Source organism: Elephas maximus, chromosome 10, assembly GCF_024166365.1.
Source record: "Elephas maximus indicus isolate mEleMax1 chromosome 10, mEleMax1 primary haplotype, whole genome shotgun sequence".
Lineage (NCBI taxonomy): Eukaryota > Metazoa > Chordata > Mammalia > Proboscidea > Elephantidae > Elephas > Elephas maximus.
Window position 1 is genome coordinate 42,018,747 of NC_064828.1, and position 13,890 is coordinate 42,032,636.

At 37.9% G+C, this 13,890-nt stretch overlaps 1 protein-coding gene across 4 annotated transcripts in view; it reads right to left on the reverse strand.

Annotated features, from left to right (window-relative positions):
* PRKD1 (protein kinase D1) overlaps positions 1-13,890 on the reverse strand; it is a 400,955-nt gene that overhangs the window by 61,877 nt on the left and 325,188 nt on the right. The window lies entirely within an intron of this gene.

Genomic DNA, 13,890 nt, shown 5'->3' on the forward strand with positions numbered 1-13,890 from the left:
ATTTCTTGTTTAAGGCACGCTGGTGGTACAGTAGTTAAGTTCTTGGCTGTTTAACCCACTGGCCACTCCACAGGAGAAAGGTGTGGCAGCTTTGGAAACCCTATGGGGCAGCTCTACTCTGTCTTACAGGGTTGTTATGAGTCGGAATTGACTTGATGGCAGTGGGTTATTTCTTATTTAAGTTACCTGGTTTTTATAGGCTAAAAAAAGGGAATTGGAGATCAGATATTTGAATCTGATTTCTGGTTCCTTAACTTTTTTTCTTTTAAAAATTAATTAGTTTGAATACAGAAATATAAAGATGAATGCAAACCAACAAGAACAACAAAAAATGTCCTTAATCCTACTGCAAACATTTTCTCAATGGCATTTTTTAAAGTATTACATGGCTATGGTTAGAAAATGAAATTAGCTCGGAAAGACGAAAAGTAAATACTTCCTGTTGCCCTCCATACTACTTCATCTGAAAAGTGCCTGTTAAGTTTCTTTCTTCTTTTTTTTTTTGTAAAGGGGAAAGAATATGACTTAAAATTATTCTTCAAACTTATTAATAAAAAAAATTTTTAAATTATATTCTAATTTTTATATCTGAAAAACATAGCAACAAGTGGATTATACAACGGAGTATAAATATTGGTGTTTTGGTTGTAATCATATCCCTGCACACTCCTACCTCCCAGTTTGGAATTATTTAATTAGCCCAGTACATAGATTTTTTTTTTAATTGAGTTATAATTAATCATGTTTTCAATGCTTTGGACAATTTCATGGTATCTCTTGATACCATGGAAATATACTTGGGATTCATCTGAATAAATTTATTTGGGAATCATCAGAATAAAAGATGAATGAAATTGCTTTTTAATGCTACATGAAGCTCCTCAGTTATTTATTAAGCTCTTATACTGTAGTAGCCACTGTGTTAGATGCCTTATAAGACAGGCCTTGTTATCTACATTTTATAGTTGAGGAACCTAAGTTCCTCAAGTTTAAATAAATTCCTTTGGGTCAAATGGCTGCTAAACACCCACTGCCATGAAGTCAATGTCAAGTTGATTCTCACTCATAGGGACCCTATAGGACAGAAGAGAACTGCCCCATTGGGTTTTCAAGGCTGTAATCTTTATGGAAGCAGACTGCCACATCTTTCTCCAACAGAACTGCTGGTAGGTTTGAACCATCAACCTTTTGGTTAGCAGATTAGTACTTAACCACTGCACCACCAGGGCTCCTTGGCTACTAAACAATGGAGCAAAAATTTGAACCTATGTTTATTTGCCTCTAGGGCCCCTGATCTTGGTACTGCATCATTTTGCCCTTCTGTATACAATCTATTAATAGGAAGCAGCAGACAACAAACAAGTATTAAAAGTAAATAAGAACTGGTATTCACCTATGTAATCAGACTCCCTCTTGCGCTTCTAATGAGTCTGCCCTATGATATTCTAAATGGCCCAACATCAAACTGTCTCTCTTAACACAGTTACAATTAAATATCATAAATTATGAAAAATAACTTAAGAGTGATCTGGCTTTCTCCAACCTTGTCAATATGTATTACCACCTTTCCCAGGTAGTTTCACATTTGGACCAGTTACTGACAAGATGAAAAATAAATCATATTTACATATAATTTCTACCCATCTCAGTCCCCACTTGCCCCCAAAGGTAATCATGTTAATTACCAAATGGGGAAATTTTGATTCTCAGATTCACTAGCTGCAGTGAAAAGAAATTTGAGATGAGGCTCTACATTAGGATATTATACCTACAGTTATATTTACAGTTTTATAAAGGAAAACCATAAAGCATATTACTATGGAAAGGCTTCTTTCGCAGAGAAGCCCAGGATGCTCATAAAGATAGGCTACATGTTTGTTAAACCAGAACATATATGTTGAATAAACACCTTCAATGGAATTGAAGAACAATTAAATCCAAAGGGTAAGTTCCCTCCCTGTTCCATGTGCCCTCTCTTTAGTAACTGTAGCTAAGGGACTAGTTTTAGCATAGAACAAAATGAAACTAATATTTTTCCATAGTTAGAAAGTTCAACACTCAGAATAAAAGATGACTTGATGTCACACTTTCTTTGAAGACTTAAAATGTTCTCGGATTGGTAACTCCTATGAAAAGCTGCACAGATCACTCTTTAGTCATTTTCCTCAATTTAAGATACTTAATTCTAGACTGTGTTAACAGTCAGTTTGGCGTTGGGCCATTTAGCATACCAGAAGGTAGACTCACTTAGAAGTCTATGAGGGAATCTGGTAAACTGAATGCTTTCTTCTCATCCAACATACTTCTCATCTCATTCGTATAAACACTGCCATAAACTACAAGAACTAGAATTATTCTTGAGAAGTAATTTCATCTATTACCTTCAGAGCAGGATTACATAAGGAATTTTAAAATATTACATGGCCTTACAAATAATTGGCTGTCATTTGGTGGGCTAGAGACAGTACTACAGACATATTTACGCAATGATGAAATTCATGCAATCACATGTGACCTTGGCACAGAATAACAACTCACAAACTCCATAATTTTTATAGTGTGAGAAACTAAGCCTTTAAAACTATTGAAAAAGAGTGCCCTCCTGTCATCCATGGTATTTCAAAAATCAAAATCAGCTAGCAATAAAACCAGAAATACTTCTCATTACCTGTTCTAATAGTCCCAAATAAAACTACTTGTTTTCAATGTGGCCTATATTTCTAAAATGAAAAAGCAAAGCTTTAAAATCTTTAGACAAGGTGCATGCATGGTGGCTTCTCAGATGGGAACCTATTTACCACTCAAAAGGAGGTTCCTTGAGTTGTTTAATTTTACTAGGTAACAAACACTTTTGAGAAGGGACAGTGAAGTTGAACTTTTGTTTGCAGGATTATTTTCTATGTCTCCAGGAGTAGACACAGGTCCCTGGGTGGCACGAGTGATTTCTGCACAACTACTAATATCACATCACATCACATCACATCACATCACATCACATCACATCACATCACATCACATCACATCACATCACATCACATCACATCACATCACATCACATCACATCACATCACATCACATCACATCACATCACATCACATCACATCACATCACATCACATCACATCACATCACATCACATCACATCACAACATAAAAGAAAATGAGAATCCTCACAACTGGACCAGTAAGCAACATCATGATAAATGGAGATGACTGAAGTTGTCAAGGATTTCATTTTATTGGATCCACAATCAACACCCATGGAAGCGCCAGTCAAGAAATCAACAGACACACTGCATTGGGCAAATCTGCTGCAAAAGACCTCTTTAAAGTGTTCAAAAGCAAAGACGTCACCTTAAGGACTAAAGTGCGCCTGGCCCAAGCCATGGTGTTTTCAATCGCCTCATATGTATGCGAAAGTTGGACAATGAATAAGGGAGAAGGAAGAAGAATTGATGCCTTTGAATTATGGTGTTGGCCAAGAACACTGAAGATACTATGATACTATGGACTGCCAAAAGAATGAAGAAATCTGTCTTGGAAGAAATGCAAACAGAATGCTCCTTAGAAGCAAGGATGGCAAAACTACATCTCACATACTTTAGACATGTAGTCAGGAGGGATCAGTCCCTGGAGAAGAACATCATGCTTGGTAAAACAGAGGGTCAGCAAAAAAGAGGAAGACCCTTAATGAGATGGATTGACACAGTGGCTGCAACAACGGGCTCAAGAATAACAACGACTGTGAGGATGGTACAGGACTGGGCAATGTTTCGTTCTGTTGTACATGAGGTCGCTATGGGTCAGAATCGACTCGATGCTACCTAACAACAACTAACATAAAAGTTGGCGGTGGGTTACCCAGCAGCGCTACAAAATAAAGGACTGGTAATCTGCTTTCATAAAGGTAACAACCAAGAAAATCCTATGGAATAGTTCTACTTGAGGTTGCCATGAGTTGGAATCCACCGGATGGCATCAGGCTTGGTGTTTGGTTTAGGACTACACATACATGCATAGATTTGCACGTGTTTTCCCTACCGTGAGACACATCTAAGAAGCCAAGATAAAAAAAGAAGACTGCCTCATTGTCTGAGTCAGAATCAACTTGACGGCAATGGGTTTTTTTTGTTTTGGGTCATTATTTGATGATTTTATAATATGGGGTATTTGTACATTCTTCATCAAAACGTAAAAAAAGCGTTCACTGATATCTAACAAATTGGAAACACAAAACAAGAGCCTGTGGAAAAGGCCACTGCCCCACAATAATATATTATTATTTATATAAACGCTTAGGAACTACCATTTCTGTAATCTAGTCAATCATTCCTTGTAAGATATCTCTAATGATGCAAACATGAGCTTAAAACTTCTAAGCGTGTTCAGAATCAGTAATACATTTGTTCATTAATAATACTGCTTTAAGCAATACTCCTTTAAGCAAAAGAAATAATTTCAATTATTATGTGAAGTGTTATTCGAAGGTATGTATACCATAAGGCATAATTACATTTTTGTTTGTTTGATGCATCAAATTACAGAGTAGGCAAAATTCAAAAACTGAAACTTTTAAAGGAAATAGATGCTTAAAAAATCTCATTGATCCAAATCCAATTAGCTTGGACTTTAAGATAATCTCAACATGAAACTGTTGGGTGCCATCGAGTTAATTCCAACTCCTATGGACTCTCTAGAACATAGAACTGCCCCATAGGATTTCCAAGGTTGTAATTTTATAGGGAAACCCTGGTGACGTAGTGTTAAAAGTTCAGCTGCTAACCAAAAGGTCAGCAGTTCGAATCCACCAGGCACTCCTTGGAAACCCTATGGGGCAGTTCTATTCTGTCCTATAAAGTCGCTTTGAGTCAGAGTCACCTCAACGGCAATGGGCTTGGTTCTCTGGTTTCAACCTTCACAGAAGCAGACTGCCCCACAGAGTGGCTGGTGGGTTCGAACCACTGACTTTCTGGCTAGCAGCTGAGCTCAACCATTGCACCACAAGGGCTCTTTAACATGAGACTTAACGTTTCAAAGCATAACGTTGACTGAAATTACCAGGGTTTTCTGTACCTAATGCATTATTACGGAGCCCTGGTGGTGCAATGGGTAAAGCATTTGACTGCTAACGGAAAGGTCGGCAGTTGGAAACCATCAGGGGCTCTGAGAGAGGAAGATGAAACCATCAGGGGCTCTGAGAGAGGAAGATGAAACCATCAGGGGCTCTGAGAGAGGAAGATGAAACCATCAGGGGCTCTGAGAGAGGAAGATAGTCGATGTCCGTAAATATTTCCAGTCTTGGAAACCCTATGTGGTCACTATGAATCAAAATCAACTCGATGGCGGTGAGTTTTTTTGGGGTGGGGTTTAATTCATTATCATATAAAGTAAAGAGATATCATTTTAATTCTTCATTAGCTTGCCTTTGTGTGTGTGTGTGTGTATTTAATTGTAATGTATATATTACTTTAGAGTTTTAAATAGAATCTTTATTTAAAATTAACTTTACTAAAGAGAAAATTCTTCCTTATCCATCATACTAGTGAAGGTGTTACTAGGTTTACAAGATGGTGTTTGTCATGGATTGAACTGTGTCCCTCAAAAATATCTGTCTACTTGGCTAGGTCCTGATTTTCAGTATTGTATGACTGTCCACCATTTTATGTGATTTTTCTATATGTTGTAAATCCTATCACTGTGATGTAATGAGATGGATTAGTGGCAGTTATATTGATGAGATATATAAGATTAGGTTGTATCCTTAAGTCAATCTCTTTTGAGATACAAAAGAGGGAAGCAAGAAATGAGACATGCGGACCTCATGCCACTATGAAAGCAGTGCTGGGAGCGGAGCGTGTCCTTTGGACCTGAGGTTCCTGTGCTGAGATGCTCCCAGACCAAGGAAAGATTGACAAGAAGGACCTTCCTCCAGAGCCAACAGAGAAAGGAAGCCTTCCCCTGGAGCTAACACCCTGAATTTGGACTTCTAGCCTACTAGACTGTGAGAAAATAAATTTTTCTTTGTTAAAGCCATTCACTTGTGGCATTTCTGTTACAGCAGCCCTAGATGACTAAGAGACAGTGTTTAAATTAATGTCAACTATTACTTGCTGTTCCTATTTGGCAGCACAGATCTGGTGAACCTGGTGGATCTGCAGAATGGCTCTTTTCTATGAGAATAGGGAGGAAGAGTGCTGGCACACTGTGGGGAATGAATCCAACGTCATGGAATAGTTTATGTACAAACTGTGGAATAGGAAAACACTTTGCTCTGTAAATTTTCATTTACCCAGAAAAACTCAGTGCTGTCGAGTTGATATAATGCACAATAAAAAATTTAAAAAATAAAATAGTCCTGGTGGGGCAAATAGTTAAGCGCTTGACTGCTAACTGAAAAGTTATAGGAACAACAACAACAACAAAAAAAAAAGTAAAGGGAGCAAAGTTGAAATGCTCTGGAAAAGGAACAGCTATGTTTTGTTTCATTCTGCTCCATTATTATGTTCAGAGCAAAAACTGACTCAAAACTCACAAAAACAGATTTAAAGTTATCATCTCTCTAATTTCGATAAGCCTAAGTAGGTAGGTGCACTTCTAAAAATCTACACGTTCATAGTAGCCCTCGGTCCCATGAATCGCCCTTTTCCTCAGTGGAGGCATTTGGATCAAAAGACAGGTGTGGAACTTTGGTGAGAACTGACCTAACCGTAATGTAAGGTATTTGGATACCAAACCAAACACCAAACCCAGTGCTGTCGAGTCGATTCCGACTCATAGCGACCCTGTAGGGCAGAGTAGAGCTGCCCCCTAGAGTTTCCAAGAAGCGCCTGGTGGATTCAAACTGCCGACCCTTTGGTTAGCAGCCGTAGCACTTAACCACTATGCCACCAGGGTATTTGGACAGACACATGTAAATGATTTGATTTGGCCAATTATACATGAAGAAAAATATAGTCTCTTTTCTGCTCTCAGTGTAAGAAGGGATTGAATCACAGACAGGAGAGACTACGAGAAATGAGCAACAACAAAAACAGAATTTTAAAACCAGGGAGGGTTTTAGAGTTTAAAAAACAAACGAACAAACAAAAAAAACCCCAAACCAAACCTATGGCTTTGCTAAAGACTGTGACATCCTCATACTAAAAGCGTTCCATTTGAAATGACTGCCAGAGTAGAGCGATATACACTGAGCTCTTACTTACAGAGGCAATGTATCCTGTTTTTCTAGAGGCTGGATTTGCTTTTTAACCTGGTATGCAAAATTAATGACTCAGCAAGTTTGGAACTTTCCCAAGAAACGATTACTTAGATTACATTATGGAAACTCCAACTGCCAACATGTCTTTAAACATTTAACAGAACCCTGAAACAATTTCCCAACAAGGTATATTCCACTGAGCAGGTGAAAATGAACTCTCTTCATTAGTAAAGCTAGAAAATGGGGGAAAGTTTCCTTTAATTGTGGTTTGCTTACTGTCACTGATGTAAAACAAGCATAAGATTTCCTGAAATAAGTCACTTTACAAAAAACATGAATTCAAGTGAAAACTTCTGCAGTAGTAAAACAGTAATGTTTATTAACTAAAACTTATTTCATGACCCACACTGGGACTGAATTTTGGGAGATATAACCTCCCCTTGAGTTAAAGAAAAACTGAAGAGTAGTGAATACTTTATCATATATGTGTACATTATCTCTTTATGAATCTGTCCCAATCATTAGCAATAAGCATCTAAGGGAAGGACAGTGTCTTTCTCATATTTGTCCTCTGTTAATGGTAAATGTACATGACATGTTACACGTTGGTACATGTTAATTGTACATGACAAACAACAAGCATTGATTGAACTAGGTGATGCATATGTTTTCAGGTAAATGCATAGAAATAATGGATGACAGAGATCACATTTCAATAGAGATATTCAAAATACAGACTTTAATATGTCTTATAAAATTTAGTGTTATATTGACTTGAAGTTTGACACTTTCTTTATATTTTTACAAATTTTTTAAAGAGAGTCCAACAGGCTAAGGAATATTTTTTACTGCAATTGCTCTTTCTACTTGTTTGCTTAGCATACCCAAGTTGAGTATGAAACCTGTATTAGAATTCCTCTGCTCCAGAGAGAGGGGCGTAGTAAACTCAAATACCTGTACACTGTTAACACAAATGGGTGGCTCTCAGTGTTGTGGATGCAACAGGGAAGGGTGGAGACTACAGTAAATTGGAGAGGGCAGGCTCCGTGTAAAAGGAATGATCACTGGTCAAATAATGCTTGTAAACCAAGTATCATGAAATTCAAGTGTTTTATGAAATAACTCTATTTCTAAATGTTGGCAACTCTAAATAAAAAATTAAAACACTGTACCAAAACCAAAACCAAACCAAACCCATTGCTGTCAAGTTGATTCCAACTCACAGAGACCCTATGGGACAGAGTAGAACTACCTCATAGGATTTCCAAGGAGCAGCTGGTGGATTCGAACTGCTGACCTATTCGTTAACATCATGCCAGTCAACTAAAAATGATCTTATCTGGGGACTACATCTGGCCCATGGGAAGTCTGAGGCCTTTGGAAATAGATAATAATAGCAAACACTTTTTATAATCTTTATACAGGTTAAACTCTTTTCATAGTACTTTACACGCATTAATTCATTTAAGCCTAATGGCCACTAGTGTAACAACTTCAACTTTACAGCTTAGGAAATGCACAGAGAGGTTAAATCACTTGCCCAAGGTCACAAAGCTTGTAAGAGGCAGAGTTATGAACTCAGGTGATTTTGCTCTAGATGGTACTACTGAATCCCCTCTTCTTAGTCACTTCCAGTTCTCACATTCATGATTTTATGCTAATATGGAAAACAGAAGGCATGTTCTTCCTTTTAAGAGGTAACAGCTCATAGGAAACAATGAGAATAATCACATAATAATATGTCCTACATGACAAAACGCTGTCTGAAAAGATTGTGAACCCCTTAACCTTGACTCACAGGAGAGCTTGTCAGTGCTCTAAGGATAGCATCTGAATCATGTATGTCTTATGGAACACAAGTAGCTGAATAAACAGCTTCTATTGTACAATAATTCTATTATTGTATAAGCAAGGAGCCCTGCTGGCTGGTGCAGTGGTTAAAATACTTGGCACACTTGGCTGCTAACTGAAAGGACAGCAGTTGGAACATACCAGTGGCTCCATGGGACAAAGATGTGGCAGTCCGCTTCCATAAAGATTACAGCCTTGGAAACCGTATGGGGCAGTTCTACTCTGTCCTATAGGGTCGCTAAGAGTTGGAATCAACTCTATGGCAATGGATTTTGTTTGGCATGGTGTAAGGATCACTTGGTTGGCTGCTTACTTTCCTATTCAGGTGTTTTTATGCTTAAAAGATACTAGCACGACTGTGGTAAAACAGATCCAACCAAACATGAAGGCTTTTGTCCCAGAAGTTTTAAGATCTAACACCTCGACTCTTTTCAAAGAACTGTGCCTATCCTACACTACAGTCATCAAGATAAAAAAACCCAAACCTGTTGCCTTCGAGTCAATTCCAACTCAAAGCAACCCTATAGGACAGAGAACTGCCCCACAGACTTTCCAAGGAGCACCTGGTGGATTCGAAACATCATCCCTTCTGTCGGCAACCCTAGCACTTAACCACTATGTCACCAGGGTTTCCAATAAGTGTTTCCTAGGACAAATCCTACCTGAAGGTCCCATTCAGACACTGCAGGACAAAAAAGACCAGTAAGTAACAGTTTTTGTGCCCAGGGAGTTGATCATCCAATAAAATTTTAGACACATTACTGTTACTATCGATCTTTATATAGGCTGTTCCCTTCCTTCTGCATAGACAGTTCTTTCTTATTCTTCAGATTTCAGTTTATGTTTCTTTTCCAAGAGGCCCCCAGGCCACCAGCACCCATTTATTCTCTATCATACCACCTTGTCTCTCTAGAGCTATCACTGCAGCCTACAATTGTCTTTCTTACCTATTTATTGTTTTGTTTTTTTAGTGTCTTCCTTCAGCATAAGTTCCACGAGTATATCTTGCCAATTTTGTTCACCACTGTATCACCAACTCCTAGAATACTCCCTCACTCAGAATAAGATAAATACCCATGTATACACACACACACACACACACACGAACGAGAATTTGAAGAAAGTAAGCCACCATCCATGGTCCGGGCGAGAGATTTCTCAGAAAAGGGGTTTCCTGAAGAAGAGACATTTGGTGTGGACCTTAAAGTGTATCTCCCATGTAATGACAATGCTAAGTACTACCAGCAACACAATTCTGATTTAGAACAACTCAGTCCTCCCAGTTCTCAGGCTGCCTCAAGATTTCTTTTATATACTATGAAACCTGTTTAAGCCAAATGAAAATGATTATCTAACCCTATACACAGTTGGTGCCAGTAAAACATCGCTACTGCAAATGCTCAGCCTGAGGCTGACTACTTTCTAAAGCAAAGAGGAACACTCATTTCCTTTTAACAACACTTACAAGAACACATTACCCCTCACACAGGGAGCCAGGGGTTTTCCAGCACAGAGTGGCTTTTGGGCAACAGACAAGTCTGAAAACCCCAGGGAAACAGAGTTCACACAGGAACATGTGTATTTCCATACCCTGTAATTCACTGAGTAAAGGCTAAGGTGTCTGGTGAGTTTCAAATTGTTCTGTGCTATTCAGTTGTAATTATGAATCTATATCCCTTAAACTACCTGCCAAGGGTGCTAGATAAATGACTTTGGCTCCTCAGTTGGATACCCTAAATATATAGCATAAATAAAAGCTAATCAACACATTTTCCTAACAGTGAAAAAGGTTGCTACAGGGCAGGAAAAAAAAAGCGTGTCCCCTGCTCGGTGGTGACGGATGCTGTGTCTTACAGTGGAGGATCCATTTCTTAATGTTTGCAGCAATTTGTGAAAGCTTTTGAAGTAATAACATATTAACATATCTCTTAATAACATAATAATCACATAATGACATATCTCTTCTTAAAAATACAAGGTGATTGAGACTCACTGAGTACTAAAGTAGTCTCGGAAGCTACATTAACTTTTATACTGCTTCACTCTTTTTAAGTAAACAAACGAAGGGTAAAGGAACCTTACTATTTTCTAAGTGAGCCACCCTTTGCGGAGAAAGCACCAGAACTATTCCAGAATTGTTGCATATGTTACATGCACTGCTTTTTCAAAATGTCAGTTACCAACATCCTACAAATTTGTAGGCTCCTGTGGAAACTCTATGGGGCAGTTCTACTCCGTCCTATAGGGTCGCTACGAGTTGGAATCGACTCGGTGGCACTGGGTGGTTTTGGGAGGAAAGGGGAGACAATGTAAGTAGGATTACTTCTCTTTCTACTTGAAGGTGATACAACATTAACGTCGTGCACTCTAAATTTATAAGAAAGGAGAATCTCCACTAAGGAAGAAAATAACTTTGCATCTTAACAGCCTTTGCTTTGGAGCTTCACGCACTGGACAAGATCTATATACAAAAAGTGAAGTGGAGGGTTAACAGATGATGTGGAAAACCAAAGACAGATTTTAGGACATACATTCCCATAGTTCTTTATCTGGGTCAAATAGACAGGGACCTGGCCTAGTTTTCTAAGTTCACAGGAGAGTTGTATTGAAATAACCTGGAAAGAGGCTTTTCTATTGATTATTGCCTTGGAGACACCAAGCAGAAGCTGGAAAACCTCGCCATAAACATAGTCCAAGGTTTAAACAAAGGCAAGAACCTCTCCCTTTAAAAATGGCCCATGAGGATAACTGGGAAGGGTTTACAGTATTTTATAGAATTCTAGCGTATCACATCCGATGGGAAACACGCAGCTGTGTGTGTGCATGTGTGTGTGTGTGTGTGTGCATGTGTGTGTATGTGTGTGCAGGCACACACATGTCCTTCTGAAACAACACAGTAGGACCAAAGTCTAGATTTTAATGTAGCTCAAATAAAGAAAAAATAAATAAAAAGATAAGTGACATTTTTCCTTTACTTACAGGAGAAAAAGAAAGCTTTGAGTTTTAAAAAATACAGAAAAACACTAACTCATTGAAATAGTATTACTGAGTGATATTTTCAGAGAAACAGACGTGAAAAATTAAGATATTTGGAGAAAGAGACATTATTTGTTTATGACTTCTGGACATTATTTCATCTTCCATTTCACTATTTTTTTTTTTAACCCTCAAAACAACACTTCCCCTCTTCCTGAGAAGGAAGGAATTAATCTGAGCACACTGAAGCAAAGATCAGAAAACTGTGTCTAATGGATCAAGTATGTTAATGAACTTAAATACATCAGAAAACACAGTTAAATATATTGGAAGCTGAACTATTTCTGGATTTCCTGAAAGTCTAATTTGTAGTATCAATTCCGATCTCTTACTCTCCTCCCTTTTAATTTTTATTTCTTCTACAAAAACGTTGTTTCTATTTTTCTGGGCAGACACATGCATCAGGACACATGAGCTCTCAAAGGGAGCATAAATAGCCTTTTTTCATGGTACACAGCAGGGAGCTCAGTAGTCAGGAGTGGTCAGGAATTAAATGAGAGGGACTTAAATCTGTCTGGGTCCACGTGACATTAGATCACACTGATGGTCACTAAGTAAATGCCTATTATTGGTAACAGCAGAGGGCACTTCCCCTCAGCAATATTTCGTATCTCAAGGTGTGGCTTGTGGGAGTGTTAGGGAGACTATGGCATCTTGGGCAGGACATTCAGAGCTTTCATTATAAACCCAGTTGTTCCTAAATCTATTCCTTTATAAATATGGGCGAGTGGCATATGATACCCCCATTTCCCACCCTGGTTCACGAAGAACTCTCTTGTTGCAGCGTTCAGGTTTATAATTATACATGTGTGAGTTTTTGTTCAGAGCATGAATTATTTACATATGATAGCCAGACACAGTGAATGAAAGCAGGCAACAGCTGATAGCAAAAGTAGGCCTCACAATCTTATTAAGTTTACTGAAGGGCTCCTTCCCTCCAAACCCACTGGTGTGTATACTTTTCTGGGCAGTAGTGAAGGGCTGAGGATTTCTAACTCACTGAACTGTACACTGATCAGGTTTGAATTGGGAGAACTAGTTTATACAATTATCAAAAGAAATCTTACAGTTTATGTGGTGTATGTACTACAAGAGTATCACTGTGCGTATTTAAATGGAAAAATGGCATTTTAATTCACATGAATCACTAGGATTCCTGGAACTCCAGAACACAAGAGTAATAATTAAAGTGTCTAATTCCAGATGGACTTTTGTTACACTGGATTATATTCTGGAAAATATTCATCTGGCCAGAAATATCATCGTAGTTTCATTCAGGAATAGGATTAAGTACAGCTTCTTCTTCTGTTTTTTTTCCACTATGTGCCTATTTGAGAAGAATCTACTTTGAATACTACAAACTGTATCAGGATCATATCCAGTAATAGATAAATAATGCAATACTGGTATGGCTTCTCTTCTCTTTTTTTTTTTAAATAAATGAAAACAGTAACTGAATGAGTCATTTTGGGGGAGATTTTCTAAGAAAGTATGCAGCCAAGCGTTTCTTTAAGTACAATGCTTCTCTTAATTAAACATGAGTCAGTAAACCTCTATAAAAATAATAGCAATTTATGGTAAATTCTATTTAGAAAATATGCACTCACATAAAAAGTTGAACTCAGTATTGTCCATATTCCATAAAAAATAAAGGACGCAAAAGGTGAAGATACAAAATGGTCAAACACATGGAAAATTTTTGGAATGAGCAACTTAATTCCTGTAACAATAATTTCAGAAACCCTGATTTTTTTTTTTTAATTTCTATAAGTTAGGCTGAATGTTAAGAATAACCAAAAATACTAC